This window comes from Macrosteles quadrilineatus, unplaced genomic scaffold, assembly GCF_028750875.1.
Source record: "Macrosteles quadrilineatus isolate MER2022 unplaced genomic scaffold, UCM_ALF_1.0 Scaffold_9__3_contigs__length_116548681, whole genome shotgun sequence".
NCBI lineage: Eukaryota > Metazoa > Arthropoda > Insecta > Hemiptera > Cicadellidae > Macrosteles > Macrosteles quadrilineatus.
Window position 1 is genome coordinate 34,754,499 of NW_026542602.1, and position 18,760 is coordinate 34,773,258.

The window sequence follows — 18,760 nt, forward strand, 5'->3', positions numbered from 1 at the left end:
CAGTTTAGTTGCGGCAGTTGTATTTTAATCGTGCATAATCTTTTATGATTAGTTTTAAAATACAGATTAGTTTCCTAAATATTGTAAGTATTTATAGAAGAAATCAGCAACTAACTATTCCATAGGTGATAATCTAAATCAGAATGTATAACAATTTATAACATCATAATATTATAACAACCTTTCTTTATTATAAAACTTTAAATATGTATAACAAATTGACAAGAGAAAATTTCTTGCACTTCTTCAAAAATTTAGTTGCATATTCAATGGCTTGACTCCAAATTTATCAATTAGAGGATCGTCTTTAAGTTTTAAAGAAATTTCAAGCTCACGATCAAGCTGTCACAAGTCTATACTCAAGTGAGGAGTTTGAAGTGTTACTAAGATAGTCGACAAGTCTTTACTTCCTTCTTTACCAAGGAAGTTTAAAGTATAAGCTGGAGGAAATTATTAAATCTTCTTTAGAGTTCTATGGTTACAGCTGAAGCAACTGTTGTTTGGTATGAGTTGTCACTATAACTATACACTATTTGTATGATTTGACAAGTAAATTTAGGTATTGAAAATCACTTTATATTTTCGAGTATGAATCAGAATGATTGTTTTCAGTACAGATCCACGTATAAATCAAATTATACCTAGTACTATTTTTTCTAAAGGGATTCACTTTGGAATAAAATAGCGCTAAACATTTTAAAAATTTACAGAAGTACGACATCAACATAAAGTTTATAAAGGCACACTAGACTTTTCCGTTATCTACTTTTGATTTATTGACGAAATCCAAATGGATCAGATTTATAATAATTAAGCAGTTATTTATTAAATTTGAACTATAACTTACATAAATAACCTTCTCTGAAATTGGATTATGCTGGATAAATTAAATAAACAGTTTTCCGGATGGCTGAAAAAAAATTTGATTATAGTGATGTAACACCTTTTACACCTTTCGTTTTAGTAATTTTACACCTTTTTTAACATCAATAACTATTTTACCATTTTCAGTGTTTTAAAAACATTTTCACAACAGAATGCTATTATGAATTAAAAAATTAATTAATTATTAAATCATTATTTATTCATTATTAATTTATTCATTATTATATTATTGGATTATTTTTAATTGGCGCAATCCAAGCTATAAAACAAATGAAAACCAGTTAGTTTCCAACCTGTAACTTAAAAACTAAGTTAGAACAGAGTGAGTGATACCTAGAGCAAAATATTAATGTTTGACAACGTAGGAAGTTATGATGCAGCAAATGTACTTTTACTTTTGCTAAAGATGTCGACGAACCCATATGACACGAATTTCATTCTAAATACCATCGTAACATCTTAAAATAAAAACATATGGCTTGCACATGGATAAATTTGTCCAATCCTGTAAAAATATATAAATTAAAAGTAGGTACCATAATTACCATTAAGTTAGGTGCCATAAAAGAAGGTGCATAACCTATAATGTAACTTACTTACCATTTACTTGTTATATTCCTGCAAAAATAATAATGATCTACAAAAAAGAGTAGTTTTTAGTTATTAATTGTAAATATCTTAGATTTGATTGGATGCTTAAAATAGGAAACGCTTACATATTTGATACTTCAAACTCGTCAGAACACGACCTACTTATCGATTCGGTAAATATCGTCCTTCAATCAAGTTGCCACGTTACCAGCTGTTGTTTTACCATTAAATTGACGTATGTTCCAAAATTATTGTGAAAACATAGCTGATAGTTTATGAAAATCAGAATAATTTAAAACTTAACAACTGCATAGTTAACATTTTATAGTATACTTCAGATTATCAACACAAGTAATTATGAGCTAATATATTTTAAATCCAATATATATATATTTATATATATATATATGGCTATTTAAACCTATTTTCAAACCACAGCTCTATTAACGAAAGGTCACCTTAAGTAAAAATATCAGATTAGTCTAATACAAGATTTTTTTTAGTCCAAATTCAATGCGTCTTTCTTAATTTATAAAGAACATAATATATTAAATTGTTATACATAATTTGCCTCCAGGATTGATTTATTGACATAAAATTAGGTTACTAACCTGTCGTCAATCAGTCCTATATTTTCGTGGTCGTGGATGACTATAGTTTCGGGGTTAAAACCCCATTTTCAAATCTTCTCTTCAGTCGTCATATGTCGAACATATTCTCTTTCACAATGGGGATTTAACCCCGAAACTATAGTCATTCACGATAATATAGGACTGATTGACGACAGGTTAGTAACCTAATTTTATGTAATATATTCATTTGATTTATTTTAATCAAGCTCGATACCACCTTTGAAATAAAATATTTGTCATTTCTTATAGAAAGTGATAAAAAGTGATAGGTTTTAATTAAACGTTACTTTAACTAAAGATTTAATCTACTGTTAATTCCATCAAGTACTTTAGCTCGACTAATAATCCAAAATACTCAGAAAATCTAAATGGTAACAATAAAACGTGTAGGACAGCTAAAGTACCAAGGTATCTTTACAAAATTGAAGGTGAAGCTGGAAGAATGTTGAGTTTACAACCGTAGCGAGACGCCCTGAATGTATAATCTCTTAAACCTTTGTGTTTCTTTGCTCTGCGTCGATGCATTATATTGTATTGTACTAATGTTTCGGCAATATATTGTTCCTGCAGTTACCTGACAAAGTGGGCTTTATTGTACTGATAATAGCACGCAAAGTAGCTAATTGTTGCATTTACTTACTTTTGCGGCACTATTTTTTTTCCACACACAAGTATTTCAACCAAAACAACACAAAACAGTGTGCTTTTTATGCACTTAATATGTGCACGCTTGAAATTGTATTGAAATTATAATTGCTGTGTATTGGCAACACTTGATACTACGACTACAGGTGCAGTGTTTACCATTTCGTTTAACGCTTAGATTTAACTGTGTTGTTTAGTATTTTAAAGAATAATTATTTCTATGCTTTATTGTAAGTGTGGGAAAAATATAGTGTAAAACACGAGTGCAAAGTGCCATTACGCACACTAGTTACACAAATAACTTTTTCCAGTGATAAATAAATAAATTATGCTATCAGCACCGATGAGAATATGGTTTGTCATTTTGTTAAATAATTCTATTTTTTTATGTGTAAGAGGTACCAAAGATACGTTCTTAAAGGTTTATTATATTAAATTAAATAGATAAAGGAAAACTGAAAATAACTGGACGTTTTGAAAACAAGCATTACTCATAATATGTTTTTACCTCATTGGATTAATGACGTCACCTAAAAACCACGTCGTTTGGAAATAATATTTGTTAAATTTAACATTATTAATATTATTGAAGCGTGACAACATCCATTTACATTATAATACTAACATATTTCAATGATTTTGGTTCTATTCAATTTCTTGTTGCTTCCTCATCGTCTATTACAATTACAATTCTGATTGATTTTTAAAATGAAATCCGTAAGTTAAATGCAATATATAAAAAATGGGGTCAAAGAAACGGGCTAAGCGACCAGAGCTGGCTCTACATACATTTACTCTTAAACCCACATGGCGTCTTTTACTGTTGGGTTTTTCACTGTCTCGTATGTAGGGATTTTATGAGACTCAATTAATTGTGTAGTATTGCAGTCAAATGATTTTACTTAAATAAAAAAAAATAATTTGGAATCATAACTTACCTCACATCCTTTGTTTTATTTTACGTAAAATAGGAATTACTTTTATTTTATATACTGGTATTTTAAAAGTACGAGTTAATAAATAGATGATATGAACAATGCTCAAAATAAACACACTTCCTGTAACTATCTCAAAATAAAATCCGTTTTAACATTTTAAAGTTAAAGGAAAAGCAAACTTAATACAGGCACTAACAATAGTATTTGTACTACCAATTTCCGAGAAGATAAAGATTATAGAAAAGCTTTATTTTCTTGGATATTGTTTTTTTTTTATATATAGAAAATTAACGGAAAATATTTTGTTTTTAGGTAAAACAATGTTCCACTGCTTACATTTATTTCAACACACGTAAAGCAGCATTTATTTTTGGATATTTTGTGTTTATTACACAATATTATAAAAAAACTGCACTGTGAATCCACAATTCAGCTGAATACATAACATTACACCAGGCCTTTCATAATTCTAATAATTGTAATTTTCTTATCATAACTTGCATTCTAATTTTAGACAAGGATACAGAGGATACATTTTCGTTCTACATTTTGTGAAAGGTTAATGAAAAACTATCGTTGATCACCGAAAAGAATTGCAAAGTTGTTCTCTTTTGGAAAATGAATTGTGTACACAGATTGTATTTGGGAGGAAAAATTGGCGTTTCAGTCGCTCTGTCCTCATATTACTTGCAACCGCTCACCTCAGTAGAGATACAGCATATTTTGTCTCTAAAAAAATCTTTTTCACAAATACTACTAATAGAGGAGTTTGATGAAATGAATAAGGCAATGAAACTTAAAACAGTGACCCTATTTTCGATACCTTTTACAAAAAAATTTTGAACTTTTAAAAACTAAAATAGGTTGTTTACAAGTAAATATTATAATGAACATCCCATGCAAACGTATAAATATTATACTAGAGGTCGTCCAGTGGTCAAAAACTCGACCAAAAACATGTAGGAAAACAGTTGGTTTTTTAGCTAGAAGGTCGAGGTATGTTGAAATATCTTTTTAGGATGAACCTTTTTGGGTGTTGTGAGTGTGATCATGTGTTCAATGTTCACATGTCAATATTTGAGGTTAAATCAAAACAAACTGGCTTGTTATCAATTATTAGGGACAATGTTGTATTATTTACCAAAGAATTTTCATTTTAAGATTAAATAAATTAATTTAGTATATGTCATTGTCTGATTTATTAGAAAACATTTATTTAGGCTACTGCATTTTATAAACCAAACTCGAATCTTGCTTCTTGGCCTATTGTATAATGTTTTCCTGTTTCGTACCTTGTAAACTTATCAGATTGCATAAGTGACTTAATCGCAATACAATTTAGCTGTTAATTATCATTTAAATGGGTCAAAACTCCAAACGTTAGTCTGTAAAGGTTTATCTCGTCATCTAAAGAGTATAATATAATTCTGACCCCTGATACAAAGCTGAGTGTATTATTTACTAATGAAAATAGAGGGATGTGTTCCGATTGTACTAGTCTGGATGTAGCTTTGACAACTGACCTGGAAATTCCCAATTCCTACTTGATATGCGTTACTTGTAACTGTGAATTGAGTGATAGCTGTGTAATCTGAACATTGAGGTGGGGTACATAAATCAAGGAAAGCAAGTAATTAATATAATGTAATAATGTAATAAGCAAGTAATTAAGACATTTTTTTTTATTTTATTGCCGTTAAGATTTGGTATACTATACTTCAATCAAGGAGAACAGGTAATAAAGTATAGTCAATGGTATTAGAGAGCAATATGTTTTTATTTTATTGCCAATTATATTGTTATTTTAATAAAAAAATATTAATAAATAGCTGTTATTTAACATTTAAAAACAAAACGTAAAATCGTCTTAGTGAAATTAGGGCGTTATATATTTGGTTAACGGATTAAATGTTGAATATATAATTTTATTTTTTTATAAGGACAGAGTCTCCAAAGCATCGTTTTCCACGAAACACGTGGTTTGGATGGTGCTAAACCCTTGTTTAACCTAAACCCTGTACATTGTATTTTTATAAAAAATGTTTCATATCAGTTACTGAGCTGTGTATTTTATTTTGAATGCATGTGTCTCGACGTAACACTAAAGCAGATTTGTGTATAAATGTGATATTGAAATCGATTCCGTTTATTTATTCAATCCAACCGGGGTTTCCCTTTTGAATTATTTCCGTGTTATACTAATATGTGGACTGAAGAACACTGTTGTTTTTCGAAATAAACTATTTACTACGTAACGATAGAAAATAATCAGGCATATGATTTTTTACAAAAACACCGTCTTTTTACAGTGTTGTGACTCAAGTTATTAATTTCAAAACGTGTAATGTTTTTTCCCCATGTATTAAACTACGATTTTGTAATTACATTTTTTAGACCTTTGCAATTCCATACTTTAATTCAACTCCATTTCATATCCACCACAAAATAACAAATTCAAAAATCTTACGTATGTTAATAATAATTGTATTACCTAATGCTACTTGGTGGTTAATTTTAATTGCTTTTACACAGAAGTTAGTAAAGAACCTTTCGTTAGGAAGCCATTCTACAAAAAGGCTTCGTATCATTTTACAAAACGACGTTGAAGGCAGTGATACGTGATATTGATGTTTTGAAGTAATGCATGACAGCTCTAACAAGGAATTCTAAAGGGGCTCATACCTCTTCTTCCATCATGAATATCAAATTGCCTGACACACCTTCTATAAATAGCTTTTTCCTTATTAAATCTTCTTCACCAACTGTGTTTTTAAGAGAAACTCCAAAGTTGTTTAGCTTAACTATTAAGCAAGACTTTTGTAAAATATGTTTTCCACATGTCAACATATTTTAAAAATAGTTACGTGAAATTTGTATTGTTCAATTTATAAACGGTATACAAAGCTGTGACACCGTTTCAACAGTTTTTCAAAACCTAGTATCGTTTGGTTAGGTAAACATAATGTTATTAAATGAATACAATTAACGAGAACAGTTACTACCCTAATTTCAGCCATTACAGCTAATTGGGACGATTTAAATGTTTGGCTACAAATTGGAATTGCAATTTGGAGTACTTGTTATATCCAAGTAAATGTATTACACAACAATATTTATATAAACCATACATTTCCTTTGTTAATTGGTTTCATACATAAATATATTTCAAATCGTAATATTCATTTTTCATACTAGTAACGTCTAGTGCCTAGAATAACTACTGCTAGCCGTTAATCGAGCTTATAATGCAGGCATTAATAATAATTAATCTAAAGAAAGTTTACAAATACAGGATTTTTAACGCAACATAAACTAAAAGAACTGGGAGACACGTTTAAACTACAAAAAAAAAGGCTTATCTTGGTATCCCCGTTTTCATTACTTCATTTTCGATCAGCTGATATTCATTGTTGCATAGTTACCTATGATTTTTAGTGATATTAGGAGTTTCTTTCTTCATAAAGAACTATTACAATTTCAAATAAAACACTCCCTAATATTGTATTATATTTTTTTATTTTATGAGGACTTTCGCCAGTTTCTTCATCATCAGAAAAACACATCACAAAAAGTAAATGTCATGTTTACAATAATGAATAGAAAAAACTTATGTATGGGTAATTAAATAAAGATATTTTGTCAGGTAGACCTTCATTTAGGTAAAGCTATACAAATCTATTGTACAGGGTGTTCAAAAAAGGTGGGTTTATCTTACCTAGTGATTCCTTGGATAAAAATAAAGAGAAAATCACGTATAACATTTTTTCCAAAATTGCTTCCTTAAAGATATCCACCAATTTGTATTTTTTACATAAACATTTTTATCTTTAGACTTTTTCAACCAATCTTTATAAAACTTGGTAAATATGTTAATGGAGAAGAGACCCATGTTCGAAAAAATAATCATCTTGATTCAACTTATAAATAAAAATGGCGTTTTAATTTTAATGTTTTAAACCTCAATTACTCAAAAACGGCAGATTTTTTTTAAATTCCTAAAACACTTTTATTCAGAATTTTTCATTCCCTATCAAACGATACCAAGTTCAAAAAGATCGAATAAGAAATAACCTTAATATTACGATGTTTAGTTGTAAAAGGGGTAAAATAATGCAGAAGCTGGTAATGTTTTTTCGGAAATGAACTAAAGAAGAATAATTAGGGTTGCGTTTTTAAGATCCAACATTTGCAATCTAGCTTGAAGCAGACTACAACACAAATAAAATGTAACGCGTTATAAATACTGTTTATTAACAACAAAAATAAGGTAACCTTAGTACTCTATTTTTAATTGACAATTATTTCCCTAGAGTTTTCCTCTACGTTTTATTGATATAGTTATTGAGGTTAAGATGAAATTCAGTTTCCATAAATGTATTCCTCTCGTACAGGAACGCATATGCGATATATATATGTCCGATATATATCGGACAGAACTCTGTACAGCTGTACACAAAGGCAATCTGGAACGGGAAATTGCCGGACCAACCGTGTTGTGCTCATTCTATGCAACCGTGCTTTTATGCTGGAACCGTATGTTTTCTTTCTTTGAATACGTCAACTTTGAGGCACATTACAAACGTAGAACAATATGGTAAACCATTTCCAGGAGAATATTAAACCTTGTTTGCATCCCTTGCTTCTTATGGTAATGATTATTAGTCTAGGATCATATTTTTTTTTAATATATCAATGACAATGAATTAAAAATCTAAAACAACATTAGTTTATTAGTCTATGACACCGTATAGTTGAACCAAACACATCCGTTAATTTACTTCCTTTTTAAATTGTATTGTTTTATTATATTTCTGAACACTTGAACAGAACTTATCTATCAACTTGTGTGTGGAATTATGTAGATTGAATTCCACCGTAAAAAATTATAAATAAAGGATGATACATAAGATGCTAAATAGAATATTCTATTAAAGTTTCTATTTTACTATTCTGGGCCCACGATCTGAAAATACTTGTCTTTCCTAGACCGACTTCTCTAGTCCAGCGACGAGGTTCCTTGAGGGTTGTATCTGGTCTCTGAACCAGAAGTGATGGTGGTCGTTGAAGGGGTCCTGCTGAGAAAGAAGAGCGCGAACTTAGGCTTGTCGCACACTACGGCAGACCAGCTCAGGCAGATCAGGTCAGACCGCTCAGGTCCGGGAGTTTTCCCACACACTACGTCCGGTCAGTCCGCTCAGCTCAGGCGTTTTTTGAGCGCCAACCTCAGTCAGTAGTCGACAGACAGTTTCAAACTCTAGCAGCCTGATTGGGAGGCCGAGTCGTACACAACTTGGACATCCGTCAATGGGTCGCAAGGCACCACGACGATTTGGACTACTTTTGCGACGCAACTTTACGGTTACTAATATTTAAAATATTATTTACATTAGGTCGGCGAAGTTGCCAGCTCCAACTTTCTGTACTGTCCTGAAGCTGCAGACGGCACAGTACACGTTTTAAAAGGGCAACAGGTGGCACGCACAGTTACCACCTCCTCCCGAGATCAGTGTTATAACTCCTAAAAACATCGTAGGAACCATGCTTCAGGAGTAAGAAAGCTGTAACAGCTAGAAAGCCCTTGTGGTGTAACACCAAACGGTTAGCCCGATGTATTGTGCGCAACAGTTCCAGGCTAGTGTTCTAGGAGATGAGGAGGTTGTTTTAGTGGGTGCAAGTAAATAGAAATGCCTTCACCCTTGCTTCCACAGGTGCGCGAAGGAATGTCAATAATTGATCAATAATTGATAAGAAAATGAACCTTCCATACACATTAATTAATTTACTTTTAATTTAGACGAAATTAGTGTAACTGTTTTTATATATTTATAGGATTATTGTCATTACTATTTCTTTTGTAAACATTGACACTATTTGTTGTACCATTGTGCAAATTTATGAATAAAGAATGTTTGAATTGAATTGAATTGAATTGAATGTCTTTACCTCCCCCACTAAAAGAAAACCAAAAACAACTTATATAAGTTTTTTAAATTGATCAGCCTTGACTCCTTTAATATTTTTGCTATAAGAATCTACTTGTATATGCAACTTATGTACTTATGTATGTGTGTGTGTTTTCTGTAACTAATCGACGATCATCTCTCGATGTGACAAATTTTACATACAAGAAAACTGCTGAAGAGCCGTGTATAGTTTCGAAACATGTACATCATGGACCAATACCTACAATAACTCAAATATACCACCGGAATATGAGACTAACTCAATAAGGCACATGTAGACTTTAGGTTAGTCTTTGCTAACACCATGTTCGATTATTCAGTTATACCAATACATATTCATCGACATGCTGAACTGTGTTTGTATCAAAATATGAACATGGGACATGCATAAGTTGGGCAGTGTTGTGTCTCGGGAGTATTCAACAACTGAATCATAAACACATTCTCATACACTCTGGGCAACATTTTCAAACTACGTGAGTTCAGAGGGCGTGTGCTATTTTCGTTATTGTTGTGTTTAATAACTTCATTATTCCTAGGTATAGACTGGAACGGGGAAGTTATTTTCACGTTCAGTTACAGATTTAGGCGAATCGTATGCTAACCTTTTACTAAAATTGTATACAAAGATATGAAAGATTGCTCTTTTAATCCCGGAGCTACTTTAATGGTTGTTACGTATTAAAGTTTACATATTTATGATGATGCCCTATCTCCTGGTCAACAATGTATCTGTAAAACTGAGAAAGCGATTCGAGCAGTTTTGTAATTTTAATAATTTATTAAATTATTTTAATACCGCTCATTATTTAACATAGATTAAGCGTAACTAAACAGATCTTTTCTATCTGCTAATATTTAAATCATAAAAATATGTATATTACTTGATAGTACAAAAACAAAAGGTAGTCAATTGTTTTATTTCTACTACACAAAACTACTACACGACTATACAAAATTATTGCATTTTCTTACAACATCTCTAATAAGATATAAACATGTATATCTCTTATGAGTGTATTGGGCTAAAATATATGTGATTTAGCTCCCAAAGGCTTATCATAAAATGTGATATTTTCAGGTAAATTACACGCTTATATCAGATGTCTACTGTCTGCGTTGTTGTTGATCGGAATTGACATTAGAATCAAGAACACACTACATGTCATAAGGTTTCAAAAATTTCAAATAAAACCCTCCCCAATATTGTATTATATTTTTTTTTATTTTATGAGGACTTCCGCCAGTTTCATCATCATCAGAAAAACACGTCACAAAAACTAAATGTCATGTTTACAATAATAAATAGAAAAAACTTATGTATGGGTAATTAAATAAAGATATTTTGTCAGGTAGACTTACATTTAGGTAAAGCTATACAAATCTATTATACAGGGTGTTCAAAAAAGGTAGGGACACATTTAACTAGTGATTCCTTGGATAAAAATCAAGAAAAAATCACGTATAACATTTTTTCCAAAATTGCTTCCTTAAAGATATCCGCCAATTTGTATTTTTTACATAAACATTTTTATCTTTAGACTTTTTTAACCAATCATTATAAAACTTGGTAAATATGTTAAGGGAGAAGAGACCGATGTTAGAAAAAATAATCATCTTGATTCAACTTATAAATAAAAAATGGCGTTTTAGTTTTAATGTTTTAAGCCTCAATTACTCAAAAACGGCTGATTTTTTTTAATGCATAAAACACTTTTATTCAGAATTCTTCATTCCCTATCTAGCGGTACCAAGTTCAAAAAGATCGAATTAGAAACAGCTGAAATATTACGATGTTTAGTTTTAAAAGGGGTAAAATAAGGCGGAAGTTAATCAGGTTTTGATCGGAAATGAAGTAAAGAAGAATTAGGGTTGCGTTTTCAAGATCCAACATTTGCAATCTAACTTGAAGAAGTATACAACTAAAATAAAATGAATGGCGTCATAACACTCTGTTTATTAACAACAAAAATAAGGTAAACTTAATACTCTAGTTTTAATTATCAATTATTTCCCTAGAGTTTTCCTGTGTTTCATTGGTATAGTTATTGAGGTTAACATGAAATTCAGTTTCCATAAATGTATTCCTCTCGTACAGGAACGCATATATCGGACAGAACCCTGTACATCTGTACACAAAGGCAATCTCGTACGGGAAATTGCCGGACCAACCGTGTTGTGCTCATTCTATGCAACCGTGCTTTTATGCTGGAACCGTATGTTTAGTTTCTTTGAATATATCAAGTGTGAGGCACAATACAATAATGTGGAACAATTTGGTAAACCGTTTACAGGAGAATATAAAACCTTATTTGCATTCCTTGCTTTTTATTGCAATGATTATTAGTCTAGGATCATCCACTTTAAATATATCAATGACAATGAATTAAAAATCAAAAACAACATTAGATTATTAGTTTATTAGTTTACCATGAAACCGTATAGATAAACCAAACACATCTGTCCATTTACCTCCTTTTTAAATTTTATTGTTTCATTATTTTTTGAACACTAGAACCTTTATTTGTGGAATTATTTAGATTGAATTCCACCGTTAAAAATCATAAACAACGAATGATATTATATAAATAGAATATTCTATCAAAGTTTTATTTTACTAGTCTGGGCCCACGATCTGAAAATACTTGTCTTTCCATAGACCTTGAGGGTCGTATCTGGTCTCTGAACCAGCAGTGATGGTGGTCGTTGGAGGGGCCCAGCTGAGATAGAAGAGTGAGAATTCAGTTTCAAACACTGGCAGCCTGATTGGTAGGCCGAGTAAGACCCATCGTGGACATTCGTCCATGTGTCGCAAGGCAGCACGACGATTTGGACTCCTTTTGCCAAGCAACTTTACGGTTACTAATATTTAAAATATTATTTACATTAGGTCGGCGAAGTTGCCAGCTCCAACTTTCTGTACTGTCCTGAAGCTGCAGACGGCACAGTACACGTTTTAAAAGGGCAACAGGTGGCACGCACAGTTACCACGTCCTCCCGAGATCAGTGTTATAATCACTCCTAAAAACCTCGTAGGAACCATACCTGAAGTATGGTTCCTACGAGGTTTCTTATGAGTAACAACTTAAAAGCCCTAGTGGTGTAGCACCAAAGGTTCGCCCCAATGTATTGCGCGCAACAGTTCCAGGCTAGTGTTCTAGGAGATGGGGAGGTTGTTTTAGTGGGTGCAAGTAAATAGAAATGCCTTCACACTTGCTTCCACAGGTGCGCGAAGGAATGTCTTTACCCCCCCCCCCCCCACTAAAAGAAAACCAAAAACAACTTAGGCTATATACTTTTTTTTATTGGTCCGCCTTGACACCTTTATTTTTTTTGCTATAAGAATCTACTTACATATGCAACTTATGTTCTTATGTATGTGTGTGTGTTTTCTGTAACTAACCGACAATCATCTCTCAATGTGACAAATTTGACATACAACAATTCTGCTGAAGAGGCGTGTATAGGCTCGAAACATGTACATCATGGACCAATACCAAAAATAACTCGAATATACCACCTGAATATGAGAGTAACTCAATAAAGCACATGTAGACTTTAGGTTAGTCTTTGCTAACACCAAGTTCGATTATTCAGTTATACTAATACATATTCATCGACATACTGAACTGAGTTTGTATCAAAATATGAACATGGAACATGCATAAGTTGAGTAGTGTTGTGTCTCGGGAGTATTCAACAACTGAATCATAAACACATTCTCATACACTCTAGGCAACATTTGCAAACTACGTGAATTCAGAGGACCTGTGCTATTTTCGTTATTGTTATGTTTAATAACTTAATTATTCCTAGGTACAGACTGGAACGGGGAAGTTCTTTTCACGTTCAGTTACAGATTTAGGCGAATCGTATGCTAACCTTTCACTAAGATTGTATACAAAGATATGAAAGATTGCCCTTTTTATCCCGGAGCTACTTTAATGGTTGTTACGTATTAAAGTTTATATATTTATGATGATGCCCTATCTCCTGGTCAACAATGTATCTGTAAAACTGAGAAAGCGATTCGAGCAGTTTTGTAATTTTAATAATTTATTAAATTATTTTAATACCGTTCATTATTTAACATAGATTAAGCATAACTTAACAAATATTTTCCATCTGCTAATATTTAAATCATAAAAATATGTATATTACTTGATAGTACAAAAACAAAAAGGTAGTCAATTGTTTTATTTCTACTACACAAAACTACTACACGACTATACAAAATTATTTAAGAAGTGGAGTAATATTTTCCACTCACTTGCATTTTCTTACAACATCTCTAATAAGATATAAACATATCTCTTATGAGTGTATTGGGCTAAAATATATATGATTTAGCTCCCAAAGGCTTATCATAAAATGTGATATTTCCAGGTAAATTACACGCTTATATCAGGTCTATTGTCTGCGTTGTTATTGATTGGAATTGACAGTAGAATCAAGAACACACTACATGTCATAAGGTTTCATATTGATTGACGAAGCTAGGTAGAGTTTGTTGATCTCAGCATCGCTGATTTGAAGTAATGTAATGTAGGGTTCTTATAACAGGACGATTAGGATGGGATCTATACCTTAAATGCTGATGTGAATACTATGTTGCCTGTCGAACTTAAAATTAATGGGATTTACATTCATAAAATAGGCTTAACAGTAACAAGTATCAATCATTGAAATGTATTGAAATTGAGTTGGTTTTCAGTTTACAAAATGGCTGTTCAGCTACGACTGTACGTTTTTTTATAGATTGCTATAAAGTAAAAAAGCCAATGTGTGATAGACACATTTAAATTATACATTTATTTAATACAAGATACATAATAAGCAAATATACAGTATATGTGATAACTATTAATGTTCAAACAATATTTTACTTAATTTTCCAAATTTCTAGAAAAGATTTTTTTTATTTCTATTCCGATTTATTTATTTTTTTTTGTTTAGTTTGCGAACCAAAATTTTAACAGTGCCTGTACTAGTTTAGTATTTGACCTAGTGAATAAATACCTGCAAAATATCTCAAACAACAATGATATAGTATGGTTTCTATTATTTTAAAATACTATGGTAAAAATAATTGATTGGTATGGATTGAATTACGAAAATTATATTTAAAATAGCCTTAATAGTAAAGTAAATATTGAAAACGAGAATAATCACAGTACCTAATGTTCACAGTTCTAGATCTACTTATAAAAGACATAATAATGCATATAAACATTCCTCACTAGGGTCAGTTTTAATATATTTCATAGTATTGGCAAATCTTGGATATATATATTTTTTAATTAATTATATATAAAATATATAACTGTGCAAAATCTGATCACACAATTGTAAATTATTATATTGTAATTATTGTTTTATGATTTTTTTTTTTTTATAAAATGTTTACGGTAACAATTTCAAAACTACTTATGAAGTTTGCCTATGGTGTCATTCTGAAAGAACGGAGCTCAATTACGTTTATGAGAGAATATATTAACATAATGTTATTAAATAATTATGAAATGATTTATTCAAACTGAGATTGGTCCCTTTTAAAACCTATTTATATGTTATTTGTATGGGTATTGTCGGATATGTAGGCTAACATGAATGAAAAATGTAATAACATCATCATGTAATGAAATCCCATCTTAAGACCCATTTCAAGACTCTCTGTTACTTTATTTCTTAAATCTTCCTGAATAATTGATCCTGGACAGGAACATTTGTTCACAGAGGTAATCTAGGAAGGGAAATTGCAGGTTTCGACCAACTGCGCTCATTTCACATGCAACAGTGATTCTATACTGCATCTGTATTTTCTGTAAGTACACAAACTTACCTAAGAAACTAGTTATTTCTTTATTTTCATAACCCATGCGAAAAGGTTAACTCTTATATTTAAACGCGTGATAGTTTGTTGGTTTAAACAAATTATGGTTAAAATTTGTAAAATATAACGAATACACGATTATAAAAATAAGCAAGAGGCCAAAGGAAATGCAATCATACAGCGAGTATAAAAATGACTTTGTCTTAGCTAATATTTAGGATGGTTAATTGGAGTATTGTTTAATTCAAACCGTCCAACAGTTTAATTTAAATATGTCCAACATTATTCGTCCTTTGGGAAGCTTATGGGTTCAAAAAAGCTGAATCTTTGAAAAGACACAAATTTTGCCAAAAAGTGGCACCATATTTTTTGGTATTTAAAAATTTGTTTTTATTTTTAATGGTATTCTGTATGGCAGAGACATAAATGACATACAGAATACATACAGAACTTATATACTGTATATGGAAACAGAAAATAAATGTAAATGGACCTAATGGTAACCAGATCATTAGTCTATTATCAGGTATGTAGTTGTTTTGTCACGATTAAATGTAGGCATTTTTTTATAAGAAATGTATATCTAGTCTATTTTAAAATACGTTTATTATCCTCTATAGTACTTTGAATGTGTTTCATTTGCGCAGCGCATGCCATTCTCATTCATCTTACAATCTCCTAATTTGTCTTGATTATATTTTAATTTTTACCTATTCCTGTTTTTTCTTATTCTTAATCATTTTATAGATGTTTTACCGTTATCTAATCAAGTTGACGTTTCAAGCCATAGCAACCACTGCCATAACACTGTTACTAATCTAATCAATATTGTTATTCGAGGTATTCGATGGAAATAAGTTACGGCTTAAGACTTTGACCTACCGGGATTCATGGTTTATTGTCAAACAGTATTTGCAAGACCTAGTTTGTATCGGTTCTGAACCTAAATTATATTCAAATACTTTTGAGCCTCTTTAAATAACAATTTAACAAAGCTTCTATAAACGCGTGCCCATTTAATCTCATTTATTTGTCACATGTATTAAGTTTTACATCCATTACTCTTTCATTAAATAACATATTTTCTATAAAATAATCAAGAGAACACCTGTAATCCGTTGAACAAAGTTTGCCCTCAGCGTCGCAAAGTTCAAGAGGAAAACACATAATATCCATTGTTGCTCTTTGATGTAAGGGCTTGTTTTAAGTTATATCAAATGTATTGGTTAGTATTATATTGTGGTTTATTTTATTATTACAATTTTGGTAAGATTAAAATAAACTGAATTATGTCAAACAAGTGAAGTTGAACGGAATTTTGACGTATAGTATGTGAAAATATTAACTAGTAATACATAGATTATTATTATTATTTTCGGTAACAAGTAATGCATTTACAAATAAAAAATGTATATTGTTCTTTTGTAGGTTATAAATATTCTTAATTATTGATGTTATTAATGTATGAAATGATTATAATAAAACAATCTATAATAATCCATATATAAAATAATATTTCTTACACATATGGTGTATTATAAATAATCTTATCTTACTAATATTATAAATGTGAAAGTTTGTGTGTTTGTTTGTTTGTTTGTTTGTTTGTTTGTTTGTTTGAAGTTCAATCACGCATTAACTACTGGACGGTTTGGGCTGAAATTTGGCATGATGATAGCTCACATTCCCGATTAACATATAGGCATATTCTTATCTCAAAAATCCTTTCGGGCTCCGCCCCAATGGCTCTGTAGTTCCCCATGTTAACCTTATGAGTATTCACATTTAAAGGGAATTAAAGTATTTAGTCAGCTGTTTCAACTGAAAAAGTTGGTTCTATGATAAACAAAAGCATTAACAAGTTATAAGATTTACCAACAGGTTGCAGCACTATTATTTTTTTTGCATTTATGAAAACAGCTAATTTGAACTAAGCAGCAGCAAAAAACTGTGATAAGCAATGAGAACTGTCAAAGTAGGATTGTTTACAGTTATATTTATTTTTTATTTCATGAATAATTTGTGATATTTAGCAAATTTTTTTATAATTTGTTTTTATCTATTGTTTAGGTGAAGTGGCAGAACATTAGGACTATTGTAGATGTGCCATACTATAGTATACTGTAAATTTAAAGAAACAAATGTATCAAACTGTGTCCTCCCCCATTGCAAACGCAAAGCTTGAATATAACTGGAATAATCATTTTATACTTATATGCCAACCCCGTACGAAGGACGGGTATGACTGCTAGTCCTAAATAATTCCGAATTATTTAAAACTCGGGCGTTAAATATCTTTTCTGTCGTTATCTTTTTATTATTTTAATGCAATTTTTTTCTTCTTCAAAACATATAAAATATTATATTATACTGTTGAAATTTGCAAAATTGTTAATTTTAATTGGTACAACATCTATCGGTACAAAGTGTTTTAAATGCATTTTTTAAAATGCAAAATAATAGTTCAAAACTGTACATTTACTCTAGTTCGTTCATCATGGCTCTTTAAAATACATAGTGCTTTAAAAAAGAAGAAATAAACAATATTACGGTAAGTTAAAATAACAAGAAAACCACTTGTACATAAATTGAAACTTATATACATATTTTATTGCAAAGTCCCACTCAATCAAACAGTTACCCCCTTTTATTCCCCATAAGTAACCCGATGTTTTAATTTAGTCAATAATACTTCCATCTTAAAATGAAATCATTTCTTTATAGGCTAAAAATAAATTAATGTCCTCATTTACACTTGTTGACAAGCGTAATCTTAAGCACAATTGTTGTAACGCAAGTATAAACATAACTATACAATCACTATAAACTCACCTTTATATGTTGATATATTCCAAAAATATAAACGAATCACTTCTCTTAGGCACTTCACAAAACTTTCACAATTTAAAAAATTGTACAAAACTCCGGGAAATCACCAGAACTTCCCGCACGGACGGCACTTCTCACGCCGCACCCCTTGGAGTCCGGTCATGGGGTATCCGATCAAACTGTCGGTATCCATGTTGAGGCAATCGATCGACGGAGTTGCTCGGAGTGGCGGTGAGTCGGTAGACAGCGTGGCGCACACTGGCACATTGTATTACGTGTCCACTATTGAACAGGTTGGTGAGTTGGTCCAAAGAACGAGTCCACGCAGGGAGTCGAATCTTTGGAAATAAATCTTTCAAATGTAAGCAGCTGTGATTAATTTGTGTTTTAACTAAACAAGTGGAATTATTTTTTGTGAAGTTTGTGTTGTTAAATATTTTGTAA

General features: G+C 31.0%; 1 protein-coding gene across 2 annotated transcripts in view; it reads right to left on the reverse strand.

The window, feature by feature from the left end:
- The window catches only part of LOC129002720 (small conductance calcium-activated potassium channel protein), a 482,452-nt gene extending 463,893 nt beyond the window's left edge, over window positions 1-18,559 (reverse strand). For both annotated transcript variants that reach the window (XM_054430732.1, XM_054430730.1), the window contains exon 1: window positions 18,320-18,559. The gene's annotated coding sequence lies outside the window, so the exon portion shown is untranslated. The remainder of the gene's footprint in view (window positions 1-18,319) is intronic.
- Window positions 18,560-18,760: the final 201 nt, after the last annotated feature.